Below are 14,220 nucleotides of genomic sequence, written 5' to 3' on the forward strand. Positions count from 1 at the left end.
AATTGAAACAGGATGCCACTTTGTTGAGGGAAGGGTTCGCACAGGCTTTTCGTTTAGGGTACCAAGGTCTGATGGTGAACAATCTTAAGTCAGTCAGTACTGCCATGTATGTGGTTCAGGACAAACTATCAAATGAGATACAGGAGGGGATGATGACCGAAAAAGTCGATCAAGGCCTTTTTCTGGGAAGTGGTTGGCAGACAAGTTGGCATGGTTTAGCCAAGTTTATTGTTGTGACAGCGGTGCTCCAGGCTGAAAGGGAAAGGCTAGACAAGCTCACATCTGGATGAGGTAGGTAGTTTAAGGTTCATTAGGAAGTTAAGTTAGTAACAGGTTAATAGTTGCTGTAAAAATGTATGGAAGGTTAAAGGTCTCAAATGCTGAAGATCAGCCCAAGGAGGAGGTACAAAATTGCAGGTTTAACTTTTGTGGGAGAGGGGACTTTTAGGGGTGGGAAGTAGCTTAACATAGGTAACATATTTGTATAGTGAAGTTGTAGTTTTTGTAAGGCGTTAGGCCCAGGGTTATAACTTTGATGTGCACCTGTTTCAATAAAAGTGGCCTTTTCCACACAAATATGGTGTCAGTGGTTTGCGCTGCTCCCATATTCCCTAAACCCTGAAGGAGGTGTAGGATTCCGCAGCTGAGGATCCCCTGGGAAATGTAAAGCTATAATGCGCTAATCCGGGTCCACAACACTCGGTGGTGATACCGCGCAGCTAATACAGATACTGTAGCAAGCCAACATATTAGTTGATTTCTTTACTTGCCCAGACTGCCTGTAGGCGGTGCCTGGATTTTGTGAATCCATAGTTGCTCCAAGCCTATGGCATTATGCTACAGCCACTGCCTGGTCATTTACAGCAGCTTCAGTTCTAATGGCCTGTATAACTAGTATGAGCAGAGCTCCCAGCGACATTTGTCTATTCCCTACCTACTAATTAAAGAAAAAATAAAAGGCGGTTTATCAGAATACCCATGACAAAAACTTAATTTGACATATTTATGTCCTAATAATTGTTTACATAAAAAACATTCCACTGGGTGCCGATTTTGTATCATTAACTTCAATGTGGTGATAATGTTATTTATGACGCAATTCTTTTGCCAGAAGACTGTTAGTACACAATATTCTGGTACCATACCTTCTATAAGGATTCCATACCGCATGTTTTAAAAAAAATCTTTTTGATTCAGTCAAATCTAATGCCCCAAAATCCTCCTAAAAATTTTAATAGCAGAACATGGACCCCAGAAAATCTAAAAAATATGTTTCAGATTGTTCAATACCATTTTTATAGCACTACACAATGCAGTTGTATTGTGAGCCTTAGTAGCAGAAATCGGAGGGTAATTCATAGAAAACTCGTCAATGTATCCCTTTTATTCACAAACCACCTAATTTCTATAATTGCTTATTCAATCACAAATCCTCCTCTCATGTTGATGCATTTCAGACTTATTATGTTTTCATGCCTCAGCAGGACAAATATTAATGATTTAACAGAATTATACATGGTTTTAAATTCCCTATATAATTCAGGATGCACTACATATTTGCATACATAGCTATTATCTAATTTATGAGTTTCAGTATTGTATTAGGATTGAAATAAAGACATATTCAATCCAAGTCTAGGCTGATCCTTCACTCGAGGAGCCTCTTCATCAGCAGAAATATACAATAAATATACACAACTAACAGTGCACAAATAATAAGTGTATCTTGTTTAAAGGGAGGTAACTTGCTAAGGTACATGCATCCATTTATGTGGAGCATACATATTCAAGTATCAAAAATATGTTTTTATAACATATATCAATAGCTTTAAGTGAGATGGGTCCCTTTTGGTCTCAGATAAAAGCTTCATATTGAAACGGGTCCCTATCAGGCCCAATATTCATGTCCTCAACTTTACATTCAAAAACACTGATCGATTTCTGAACAATGACTGCAAAACCGGTTGAGCTAATCCAAATCGGTGATGGGTCCCAGGTTACATTATCACTTAATCTTGCATTCCTGAAAAGTGTTTGCTTTCTCCACCATTTTGCGTTTCTGTTTTTTTTCATGCAGCATATTACTTATGTATTTTCCGTACTGTGAAGTGAGTCGCCTTTAAGGTGCCTGTGTGAGTTGAGGTAGTGGATGGGTGTTTTCGACGAGGCACACTTGAGAGCTCTGAAGGCGAGGTTGAAGGTAGTAATAGTTTCTTGCAGAGCCTGCCCGTGAGTCATAAAAGTGCTCATTCAATTCTTGGCCACTCTGCGGATTTCACAACACAATGGTAATGTGTGCCAATTGTAATAGTGAGTTTATGCAAAAGTGTGTGAAGTAAGTACACTGCAGAAAAATATTGAGAGGGTGAAAGTAAACAATAATGCAGTGCTTACAGGTGAGTGGGTGCATTGTGCGCCTAGGTGGATAGTGAAGTGAATGAGATGCAAATCAGTACAGGAAAGAGAGAGAGAGAGTGAAAAGAGGGTGCTAAAGAGGGGGGGGATCAGGTGTGAGATGTGCAGATTGAAGGTTCGAGAAAGATGTGGGGACAAAAATGTCATAAGTGCTTAGCAGAGAGATTGAAAATGAAAGTAGTGTTAAAGGAAGAACAGGACGTGTTACTGAGACACTCTGAAAATGACTACCCCTTCTGCAGACCTTAGTAAAGTTTAATTCTCATATTTTCAGAAATGAAACAGTTCCATATCTAATTATTAACAAGAAAACCATTGTTGTTATTTATTTATTTGATGATACTGCTAAGAAGAATTGGCAAACCCAATAGATTTGGCTTGTTTGGGTGCATCTTCGTTACTGTGTTATATGACTGGATGTAATAACAGAAAGCTTACGGAGAGGCACAGGAACATAGGTCGCATGGTAAGTATAGGAGCCTGAGTATTTAAGTTTGCATGTTTTAAGCCGCACCATTACCCCCTCATGGGTCCTTCCCGTCACAGTCCTTACAACGTGAGGCAGCCCTGCCTCCACCCAGCCAATCAAAACGCTAGAAACCAAAAAGGCTAAGGTTTACATAAGCCCCTCCTACCCACCGCCATGCCTCACAGGTTCTTCTGAAAGATTTTGAGAAGTTCTCCTGTCTTGGCTCAGATAGAGGTCTTGGCGCAATTCCTCTTGGATGTGACTTTTGATTCATTGTGGGCTTTCTCCTCGGCTGCCGTGGCGGCGGTGGCTGGTAGGCATCTCTCTGGACCAAACCTTGGCGTTTCAAGGCTGCTCAGAAGGCTTTGGTCCATAAACTGCCTTTTGAGGGTCCCCATCTCTTCGGGGATGCTTTGAATGCAATGGTGCAGCGCTCTGCGGAGGAGAAGAAGACGTTCAAGCCTTTTCAGCCTGTGCCTAAGAAGAAATCCTTTTTTCATAAGCAGGGTTTTCAGGGGGCTTTGTCTTCTCAGCCTTTTCGTGGTCAGGCCCATGGTCGGGGGGCCGCGTTCCATTATAAATCCCGGCCTCAGCAACAGCAGCATCCCTCTGGTGCGGGCCAGAAGTGACTATGCCGTTGTGGGGGATGTTCCTCTGTGGTGGCACATGACATTCAGTTGTCGCGTCGGCCTTCGACCCTTAAAAGCTATGGTCGTCATTGGGGTTCTTTTGTCTCTTGGTGTTCTTCCTATGGGGTGGATCCTGTGCTGGGGGATCCTGCTTCTGTGTTGAATTGTGTTTTTTAAAGGGCCTTTCCCCTTCCACTTTGTCTGCTCAGTGGGCGGCAGTTCGTGCTTGTCGGGGTCCTGGGGCCTCCTTGGTGGTTGCCCCTTTGGTGAGCCGGCTTCTTCGGAGCTTCCGGCTCCGTCGTCTGGTCTCTCCTGTGATCGTGCCTTCTTAGGATTTGCCTACTGTTTTGCGAGGTCTGCAGTTGCCCCCATTTGAGCCCTTGTAAATGTAAATGTTGTAGACTTGTAGGAGGCAGACTTATTGTGGTTGTCCGCTAAGGTGGCTTTTTTGCTGGCCCTCACCTCCACTGGTCGGTTGGGTGAGTTAGGTGCCTTGCTCATTTCTTTTAATTATTTACAGTTCCTGCAGGATCGGGTTGTCTTGTGGCTTGATCCGGCTTTTCTGCCTAAGGTTTCCTCAAATTTCTATTTGCAGCAGGAGGTGATTCTTCCTGATTTGCCTATCGAGGGGGATTCCCTTGTTCCTTCTTCTTTGGATGTTTGCAGGGCTCTTCAAATTTACCTCCAGCGTTCGCTGGATTTTCGTCTTTCTCCTGCCATGTTCGTCTCCTGTGGGGATGTGGCTAAGGGGAAGAAGGTTTCCACTTCTACGATCAGTCTTTGGGTGCATTTGGCGGTCTGCCAATCCTATAAGTCGGTGGATCTGCCTCCTCAGTCTCATGTGCAGGGTCGTTCGACTCGTTCTGTGTCTGCTTCCTGGGCTGAGGCGGCGGGGGTTTCTATCCAGGAGATTTGTAGGGCGGCCACGTGGCAGTCCCATCACACATTTGTCCGGCATTATCGACTTGATGTTTTACATGCCTTTGTGGACAGTTTTGCTGTTGGCGTTTTGAACGCTGCTGTTCGTTGATCATTTATTTGATTAAAGTTTTGTACTTTTTGCATGGATCCCTGGTGTCCTGCATTTTTTCTTCTTGGTTCTCTGCTTGTGAGTTCCTCACGTTGTATGGACTAGAACTGGGAGGACCCATGAGGGGGTAATGTCTTGTTACTTACCGGTAATCTTCATTACCCCGATTAGGGCCCTCCCCATCCCAGTCCTCTTCTCTCCCTCCCTTCCGCTGTGTTTGTGTCTGGCTATTGTTGACAACAGGTATGGCGGTGGGTGGGAGGGGCTTATGTAACCTTTAGCCTTTTTGGTTTCTAGCGTTTTGATTGGTAGGGTGGAGGCAGGACTGCCTCACGTTGTAAGGACTGGGACGGGGAGGACCCTAATCGGGGAAATGAAGATTACCAGTAAGTAACAAGACATTATTTTTTATGGGCCACGCCTCATGGAAAGGATTACTAGTAACACTTCTTAGGCCACATCCATGTTAAAGCCCTTCTATTTTTTCTCATTTTTTTCATCCAACTTAAAGCGTGCATATATTTAAAAAAAAGTTTCAATTGTATTGTATTGGAAACCCATCCTCCTTAATGATGTAATTTATTCACTGTGGCAAATTTTTAACCTTACAAAAACTGAGCACTACTCAGCCGTGCTGGCGCGCTGCCAGACGCCCATCTCAGAGAGCAGGTGTGGGTTCTGTGCTACGACTGCTGCTGCAGGATGGAGCTTCTAGGCAGAGGTTCTTCCAAGCGGGCCCCACCACAGGAAACCCCAGTCATAAACCAGGACGGCTCTGTGTCCTTAGCCAGCGGCCACATAACTGATTCATTAAGACCAGTGAAAACAGACAAAGAAGTAATTTATTGCCTGGGGTGGATTCTCTTCCAAGCTCTCGACTTGGGGATTCCACACGATGAGGAACGAGTCCTGAGCCTGTCCCAGTCGAGGATTGCTTGGAGTAATGATGGGTTTTGATTGTCCGTCTAACTGTCTGGGAAAGCGTCCAAAGCAAAGCTGCACCTTAAAGGCCATAATCGAGGTTTGCGAAAAGCGCTTGGTTAACCCATTGGAAGCAGAAATTTACTACAAAGATGTGTGCTAAGTAGAATTTTCCAAGCAGTGTCCAAGAAAAACGTACCTGCCAAAACTGGAGATGAGATTGAGTCACCAAGGACGATGAATGACTGGAGTCACCTATGGCTGAATGTCATAAAAGAATTGCGAAATGGCACTGCCAGTGAAATATGAGCGTACGCCATTCGAGCACTTGATAGATGATATCCGGTACAGATGGTAACACTCCAGAAGGCGATGCTCACTGTCTCAAGCAAAAGTAGTTTTGAGCAGTCTTTTCTGGATTGGATTTCATCTCGTCCCACTCTGAGATCAGCATCGAAGAGAAAACTGAAGGATCTTTTCCATCAAGATCCATGTCTACATGCGAGTCTCATGACCGAAATCAGATCTTCCAAAAATCTGCACTTGCAGTCTGCCATGACACCAGGGGGCAGATTTATGTTGCACTTGCGCCACTTTTGCGTCGCCGTTGCGTCACTTTTGTGACGCAGCAGCGGCGCAAATCCTGCGCCATGGTGCGGGGTATTTACAACGTGACGCATCTGGGAGATGCGTCACGTTGTAAAGCCCTGCGCCACATGTAGGCGTTCCAGCAGGAACACCTCCTAAAAGTGGCTGAGTGAAATCTACAAGATTTCACTCAGTCACTTTTAGGCCCATGCTGCGTCAAAACCCTGCGCCTGCTTGAAGCAGGCGTAAGGATTGACGCAGCATTGTACAGATAGGGCCCCCCAGAACATTGCTGGAGCTGCGTCGCGCTTGCGACGCAACTCCAGCAATGCGCCACTTTTACGGCACAGATGCGTCACGCATCTGTGCTGTTTTTGCCCCATGGTGCGCCGCATTATAAATGCGGCGCATCCATGGTGGCGCAGCTGTGGCGCATAATAACTGGCGCATCCCTGCTGATATGCAGGGATGCGCCAGTTATCATAAATCTGCCCCCAGGTTTCTATGCAGGATCAAAGACTTGGCACGGTAACCACTACAAGGACTCTGTGTCTTCAGGATATCAACTGACAAACCGCGGGATCAGAAAGAGTGTGAAAAAACACTTTGTGGACAGGGAAGGGACAGATCAAGACTCACAGGAAATGCCATGTTGGAGGTTGGAGTACAGTTCTGAACAGTCGTTGGAAAAAAGTCTTTCCCCGTTACCATCCTGCAGTACTGAGCTCGACCCAGACTTTGAGTTTGTGCCACTGCTGACGTCGTCACAGACAGAAAAAAAAAATACTTCAGTGCATCGGCACAAGGACAAGTCTTACACCGCAGATCCAAGCCCTTGGAAAGTGGATTTCAAAGCAAGGATCTTTCTCCAAATAAAGCATCTACCTACCAGCAAGCTCTCCAACCATTGCAGAGCTGATCACGAGCAGGCAAGCATCTATGAATTCCGAAATCCAAGATTTTTTTGACATGCTAGGTTGTAAAATGTCTACCAAGCACAGGCTATGCTTCAGCTGCCATAAGAAGGAGCTTTTCTTCACATGGCCTTGTGAATGCCAGATTTGTGACGGCGTTGTCTGTCCTGATTGCTGCATAGAGATGCTGATGCCCTTCAAACACTGCATTCATCTCTCGGTCAGTTTCCTGAAAGTTTTGATGACCACCAGAGCTGCAGACTCTGCAAATCGGACCCAGAAAATTGATCAGTTCTTCAAAGCCATACGTCAGTGGGATTGTTCCAGAGTACCAGTTGTGTTTGAACCATACGAGATGGGAGCAGAGACTTCATTACACAAAAAGGCTAGGAGAGACTGGTTTTCCATGGATGAGTGTGCCAAATGCAAGGAGTATCTCTTGAATATCATAGACACCAACCAGAGGAGCAGAGCCGCTGAAGTGCCACGTTGGCTACGCTCCATTTTTAAGTATTTTTTTAGTTTTCGAAGCAGGACTGTTGGGAAACGAGGCAGCATCTGTGAGGCCTGCACAAATAACATGACTACATTTGTCCTTCACTGGGAACCAAACACCCAATTGTAGCGCATGACTCTCAGAGGGTAGCGTTGCAGAGCAGTCTGAGGCTTACTCAAGGGAGGTGGTGTGGACTAGTAATTGCCATTTGAAGGTGCACAAAAATAAGACTCAATAATTGATTGTCCAGTCTGTACTTTGCTTTATATAAGTAAGAGTACATTTATTAAACACAGGCACTACTCAATACTATGCACCAATTTACAAATATACATAAGCTGTTGGAATTACTTTGTGACATTGCATAACATCACCACCCCTCACGCAAAGGGGGGCTGGGGTCTAGTTCCACCACTCCCATGTATGCATATCAACTTGCCCCCAATGCAGATAGTTGAACATAACCTGGAGCGAGGGCCCTGCGCACTGGCACCATCCCAGTGGCGACCCACCCCGTTACCTCAACAAGCATTAAAAAGGGGTAAACCTGCCTTGGTTACACATGACCCTGACTGAGCATCTCCTACTGACCATAAAGTATGCACCTCTATATCTTAAGGGCTAGCAGTCTGGGGTCTTCACCTAAGCGCAGCAGCAAGAATCCATGTTTACGCACACTTTAGAACGACAGTACTCATCACCTTGGTTGATCATTTGAATGCATTGCAATTACAGCCCCTAAAGGCATCACAGATTAAATCACAGGATTGCGCATATACAGCCAGACACCCTAGCAGGACTGTCTGGCAACATAACCCCACTTGGCTTATGACATCTCCTTACACATGTGACTTACAGTCCCTTCAAAAGAAGTACTCCTGGCAACTACACTTCTCCTGCAGTGTGCCTCTTCACTTTAAAAGGAATCACAGGTAAAAGCATGAGATTACGTAAATACAGCCAGGCCCCCTAGCAGGAAGGTCCAGCAACATAGCCCCATTTAGCTTAACATCACCTTACACAGGTACTTCACTTTACACATGTGACTTTCAGTCCACCTAAAAAGAAATAACCAATAGTAAATGCATTTCGGTGCAATTACACCACTTCACCTCCAGGGGATGCACTTCTTCACACATCCCCAACTCAGCCCTTCACTTCATGATGCACTTCTTCACACACCCTCAGCTGTAGAACAAAAGTTCCAGCCTAGAATGTGTTTAAATGCTAGCTGAGCCCTTGAGGGGTAGTTTCCTTTAGGTCCCCATGACACTGAGGGTGGGACTTTTCTTCGTGCTGGGGGGAAGACTGCGCTTCTCCAGCAGCTCCCCCAGCACCTTTTCACAAGTGAGGGTGACCCCCCTCCTCTGGGGGCCTCAAAGCACAAAAACGGCAGATTTCTTCGTGCTGGGGGGGGAAGACTGCATTTCTCCAGCAGCTCCCCCCAGCACCTTTTCACAAGTGAGGGTGACCCCCCTCCTCTGGGGGCCACAAAGCACCAAAACGGCAGATTTCTTCGTGCTGGGGGGGGGGGGGAGACTGCACTTCTCCAGCAGCTCCCCCCAACACCTTTTCACAAGTGAGGGTGACCCCCCTCCTCTGGGGGCCACAAAGCACCAAAACGGCAGATTTCCAAATGCCTGGCGAGGCATTATGGGGCGCTTCATGCTCCTCTTTACCAGCCCCAGCCACTGGAAACACTCTCCTCTGCCCTCTGAGTCTCTGAGAGGGTAGATTAAGCAGTGTGCTGTCTTCACTGGCTCCCTGTGCCAGCCTTTCGCCTGGCTCTCCTTCTGGGCCTCTCTTCTCCCTGCGCAGAGGCCCCTGCTTCTGTGCACCAGTCCTGGGCTCTTCTTCTGGTGCTGATAGGGTCCTGGGGGCAGTCAGGGGGTCTCTCCTTCCAACTGCCCATTGCACCAGGCTCCAGCACCTTTAGCCTCAGCAGACCACACCCCAGAGAGAGCTTCTCTTCCTGTGCAAGCACTTTTTAAAAGTTGAGTAGGGGGCTGGCAGGAAGTCCCTGTTGGTCCTATCAAACAGCGACACATCACTTTCCTGCCCCTGCTCCCTCCTTCTTGTCCAGCCTCTGGGTTTGTTCAAAATGGCGTCGTCCAGTGTCTCTGGCCACATGGCCTCTGAAACCCAACTCCTTCCCTCCTTGGTGCAGCCTGGTGCCTGGCACCTAGTGATGGATGAGCCTGTAGCCCCACCCATCATCTCTTCATGGAGAGGAGGCCCTCGCTTGTGGAAGAAAGGTTATCAATCCATCCAGCTGAGGTCAGCCCTCAGCCTGGGTCAGGTCATGGCTGGCTCAGAGAAATATGACAGTTCTGGATGACCCAAAAGCAGTACAAATATGACTTTGGACTCTGCAGAATACTTCTTTTCACATTTGCTACATTGGACTTAAGTGCGTGTCTGGAATCTGTAGGCCTAATGGAAGTTAATCTAGCCCCTGGCTCCACATTCCCATAGGGGAATAATGAAGTGAAAAAACAGTAAGACACACTGACTTTCCCTGGCATGTTTCTTTCCAGTGTATAAAGCCTATTCCATGTCACCACCCAATACTGCATAAGTCCTGCCACACCATTCACTTTGTAGCTGCTCCTGGACTGCGCACGCTAGGAATCTCCCCGGCGCAGCCCGTACATGTTTGCACACGCATGTACACATGTGTCTGCATGTAACCAGCCCGGTGTCCCTTACTCCAGCTGCTGCGCAGTGGCCTGGTCAAGCCAGGGGAACACCAGTAAAATCCCCATGCAGTCTCTTACATCCTGAGTTCACTGTGGGTGAGTCCCAACTTATGAGGCTCCCCCACAGTAAAAGCTCAACAATTAGGTGCTCAAAAAGCGAAAAATCCGGGCGGCCCATTGTGTCAGAACCACCTTCTAACACGGACCTTCTGCTCCTGGGAGAGCCCTTAAAGTAAAAGGGTGTGCCTTTCTGGACTACTAAAGTTATATAGATTCTGCCTATAGACAGATGCTTTAATGTTGGCAAATTAAGGAATTTGCTCATCAAAAACCAATAAAGAACCATGTGCATGGGTGTTTGACATGGTAAACAAATCTGATTAATTATTATAAAACACCAAAATGAATTATGAAGTCCTAATTTATTTTTCTATTAAAAATATAACATTAATATATCTCAATTGCTTGTGTTAATTGTTTTTGTATGCAAAATGCCTGAACTCAGTAATTTATTGTTGCCATAGAACGCTTTAAAGGCACAGCATATCCTCATATTATATGTGAAAAGTTATTAACTTATGAATTTTAAATGTTTTAATGGGTTTTAATCAAAACAAAAAACAAAAACTAGCGCAAACACGTGTTGCTCACTTATATATTGGCCTTGCTCTGCTGTGTAAATGTAGCAGTCTTAAAAAGAAAAGGCCTCCAAAAATGTGCACGCACTTGTCAAAATGACCCTATTGGCTACCAACACCTTGTAATATGATGACTATATTTGAGGATGTCTTTCTTTTCTGAATAGACACAGCTACCACACACACACTTAGCACATATTACTAATCCTTCCTAGGGTTCGCTTGATGCTCATGGAATGGCAGGATGCATGACTTAACACATCTTTGAGTGTCAAAATTCCTGCAGAAAAGTAGCACAAGCCTTTCAGCAAGGACTTTGCTGAGATGGTAACCTTTCTACAGTGTTCCCCATCAGAAAATGTTGGGTTTGAATCGCCTGCTTAATCGTACTGCCTACAAATACTGTTTCAAGATGTTTTTTCTTTTTTTTTTTTTTTTTTAAAGCATTTTGGCCACTAAGGGCCTCATGTAGGTAGCGTACCAGTTACCACTTCTTAAATACCGAGCCGTACCGACTCGGTATTTAAGAAGTGGTAACTCGTATGTAGGTAATGAGTCGGTAATTTTTACCGATTCGTTACTAGTCGGTGATTACCGAATTGGTATTTACCGATTCGGTAATGAGGCATACCTTCCCATTGATGGGAAGGTATGCCTCATTACCGAATCGGTAAATACCGATTCGGTAATGGGGGGAACACATACAAGGGTGGCAGGGTGTCACATTGACACCCTGTTGCACCCCTGTTTCGGCCATGTGTGCACATGTGGCACACATACATGCCCTAAGGGCATGTATGTATGCCACATTGCACACTGCTACGCGCGTAAAAATGCATTTACACATACATTCATTATTTACCACCAACTATAAGTTGGTGGTAAATACCGACTCATAAACACACACACACACTCCCCCTACATCTCGATTTTGCTTTCGGAATTTACCGAATCGGTAAAATTACCGATTCGGAAAAGTTACCGATTCGGTAACATTACCGATTCGGTATTATTACCGAATCGGTAATTTTACCGATTCGGTAAATTCCGAAAGCAAAATATGTCCCCCTACATACCAATGGCCAAAATACCGGTCGGTAACGGTATTATTACCGAAAATCGGCCGTTACCGACCGGTATTTGGCTTCCTACATGAGGCCCTTAATGTTCTCCTTTAGATCATGATTTTGTGAGGTTTATGTTGCCAATGACCAGGCTATCTATTCTGGAACATTTAATGTAACAAATAAAAAGTGAGGAAGAATTCAACCTCAAAATAAATGGTTGAAAAACTTACTCACTCAGCTGGCAATAAGTGCTATCAACAAAAGCGGTGTCAGGAATCCTGCTGAGGTGCCAATTACTCTAAAGCCAAACCCTACCTTCCACTAAACTGTTAGAAAACACTGGAGGGCATAGCACCAGCCCATTATGGCCAGGTATTGCAGAGTCCCCTTGATTGGTTGACCCCAAACTTCCTTCCAGAACAGGGATCCCGGAATGGTTGCTTCCAACCCCCTCCCCCACCCCTTTTTCCTGAGGCACCGATTATAAACCATCCAAACACAGAACTTGGATTAGGGGCCGGATAACCCCGGCCGTATATTATTAAAATTAACAAATCATAATTAAAAATTCTTGACAATTTTAATACGAAGAAAAACCAAACATATTCAATAACATTTGAAATACACATATTTGCACATCTTTTATGGCTAACCTTAACATGAGTCTAATACATAGCCATACCTAACCTAAAACTGGAATATGTACAATTTGTTTTCTGCGTATCCCGGATGAACCTACGTGCAAGGTCATGACTGTTCCCAACTTCTTGCCAGGTCCCCCTTTAACGAAGTGACCGTGCACAGGAGGCCCATTTGCCCATCAGATTCCTTTCCGCAGTCACCCCCTACGCCCTCCAATTCTACCTCCCAGGGACTGCTGTTATGCCACCTTGGCACCCATGCACCTGTGCAGGGGTTGGCCCAAAGGGCCTGCCGGAGGCGGAACTTCCTACCCCCCCGCACCCTTCAGCCTACCATCCGTAAGCACCCCTTGGAGTGTGATGAGAGACGACTGCCCCCCCAGGCGTCCCCATTAAATAATTGGATGTCTACTAAGAGATGTAAAAAATTGACCTAGCAATCATGACCATACCGCAGACCAAGTATACTCAGACATAAAATACGACAAGCATAAATGACGTTGCCCTGTAAAATAAACAAACCAATATGACATTATTTGGCACAACCTACAGTAACTGAAAAGGAAAATAACAAAACTCAACCTAGAAATAAAAACCGTTAAGCAAAAACCTCAGCATAAATACTTCTTAAACCTCGTTGCCTCAGGGGATGGTGGGTGGGGATAAAGAACAGAGGCTTCCAAAGCCTCTGGCGCGTGGGGACGGCGTACAGCTTGATTCAGAAGCAGAGCAAAAGAACAGAGGCTTCCAAAGCCTCTGGCGCGTGGGGACGGCGTGCAGCTTGATTCAAAAGCGGAGCGGTGGGGAAAAGACCGTGCCGCCGCTCCACGCTCCTTTTAAAGGAACCTTGCCCCCAAATACCCACAAATACTGGCTCAAACAGGTCCCGGCAAGATCCAGGACCTGTTTTGCTCACGTTGCCCCGGAAGCGCTTATTGCGCTTCCAGGGGATGCCTGCCCGACCTATCACTGCGCGCAGGGGGCAGGCGCCGGCCGCGTTATCGCCATGCTGACTCCGCCCGCTGCAGGAGAAGCATCCAGGGGACCAGCACAAACCACAATATTGGCGGCGTGACCGAGTTCCCGGTGGCGCCTTTGGAATTCCTGAGGAAGGGTAAGGTGAGAGAGAGAGATACACTGTTGTGCTTGAAGAGGAATATATGGGTCCCCGACCCCAGAAATTTCGTCAATGGTATAGACAGTGTCACAAGATTTAAGGATGACAAGAAAGTGACCAACAGTAAGAGAACTCAACAGTAGCAGTGGTTTAGTAATTACTTACCTGCCTTCTAAGTAAACAATGCTGTAACAAGCCTAATGTAAACGAGGGACCAAACTTGATGGCGTAGAAGTATGAGGAGGGGACAGTGGAATAAAACACAGCCAGAATAGGGTGCCAAGCTAGCATGTAAAAATTGCTAAAGAAGATACGAGGGAAACAAAAGCAAAAAGACAACAAAGTAGAGGGAGCAGAGAAGGCGAGAGAGAACTGTGGAAGTATTAGAAACCCAATGCAACCATGGGCACTTCCCCCAGATGACCCGGAAGTGACCCCACATAGTGAAAGGATAAATAGAGTGATAGGCGCACACATGCACCTTTAGACAATAGCCTCCAAAGAGCAAAGCCCCAGTCTGAAAAAAATGCCAAACAACCAATCCTCCTGAGTGTCAAGTTGCCTCCTTGTCCTGCCCGACGTTACCATGAGGTGTA

The 14,220-nt window shown here is 45.9% G+C and overlaps 1 pseudogene; it reads left to right on the forward strand.

Moving 5' to 3' along the window:
• LOC146861151 (protein spire homolog 1-like) overlaps positions 1-14,220 on the forward strand; it is an 89,769-nt pseudogene that overhangs the window by 2,012 nt on the left and 73,537 nt on the right.

The sequence above is a fragment of the Triturus cristatus genome, chromosome 3_1 (genome assembly GCF_964204655.1).
Source record: "Triturus cristatus chromosome 3_1, aTriCri1.1, whole genome shotgun sequence".
Taxonomy (NCBI): Eukaryota; Metazoa; Chordata; class Amphibia; order Caudata; family Salamandridae; genus Triturus; species Triturus cristatus.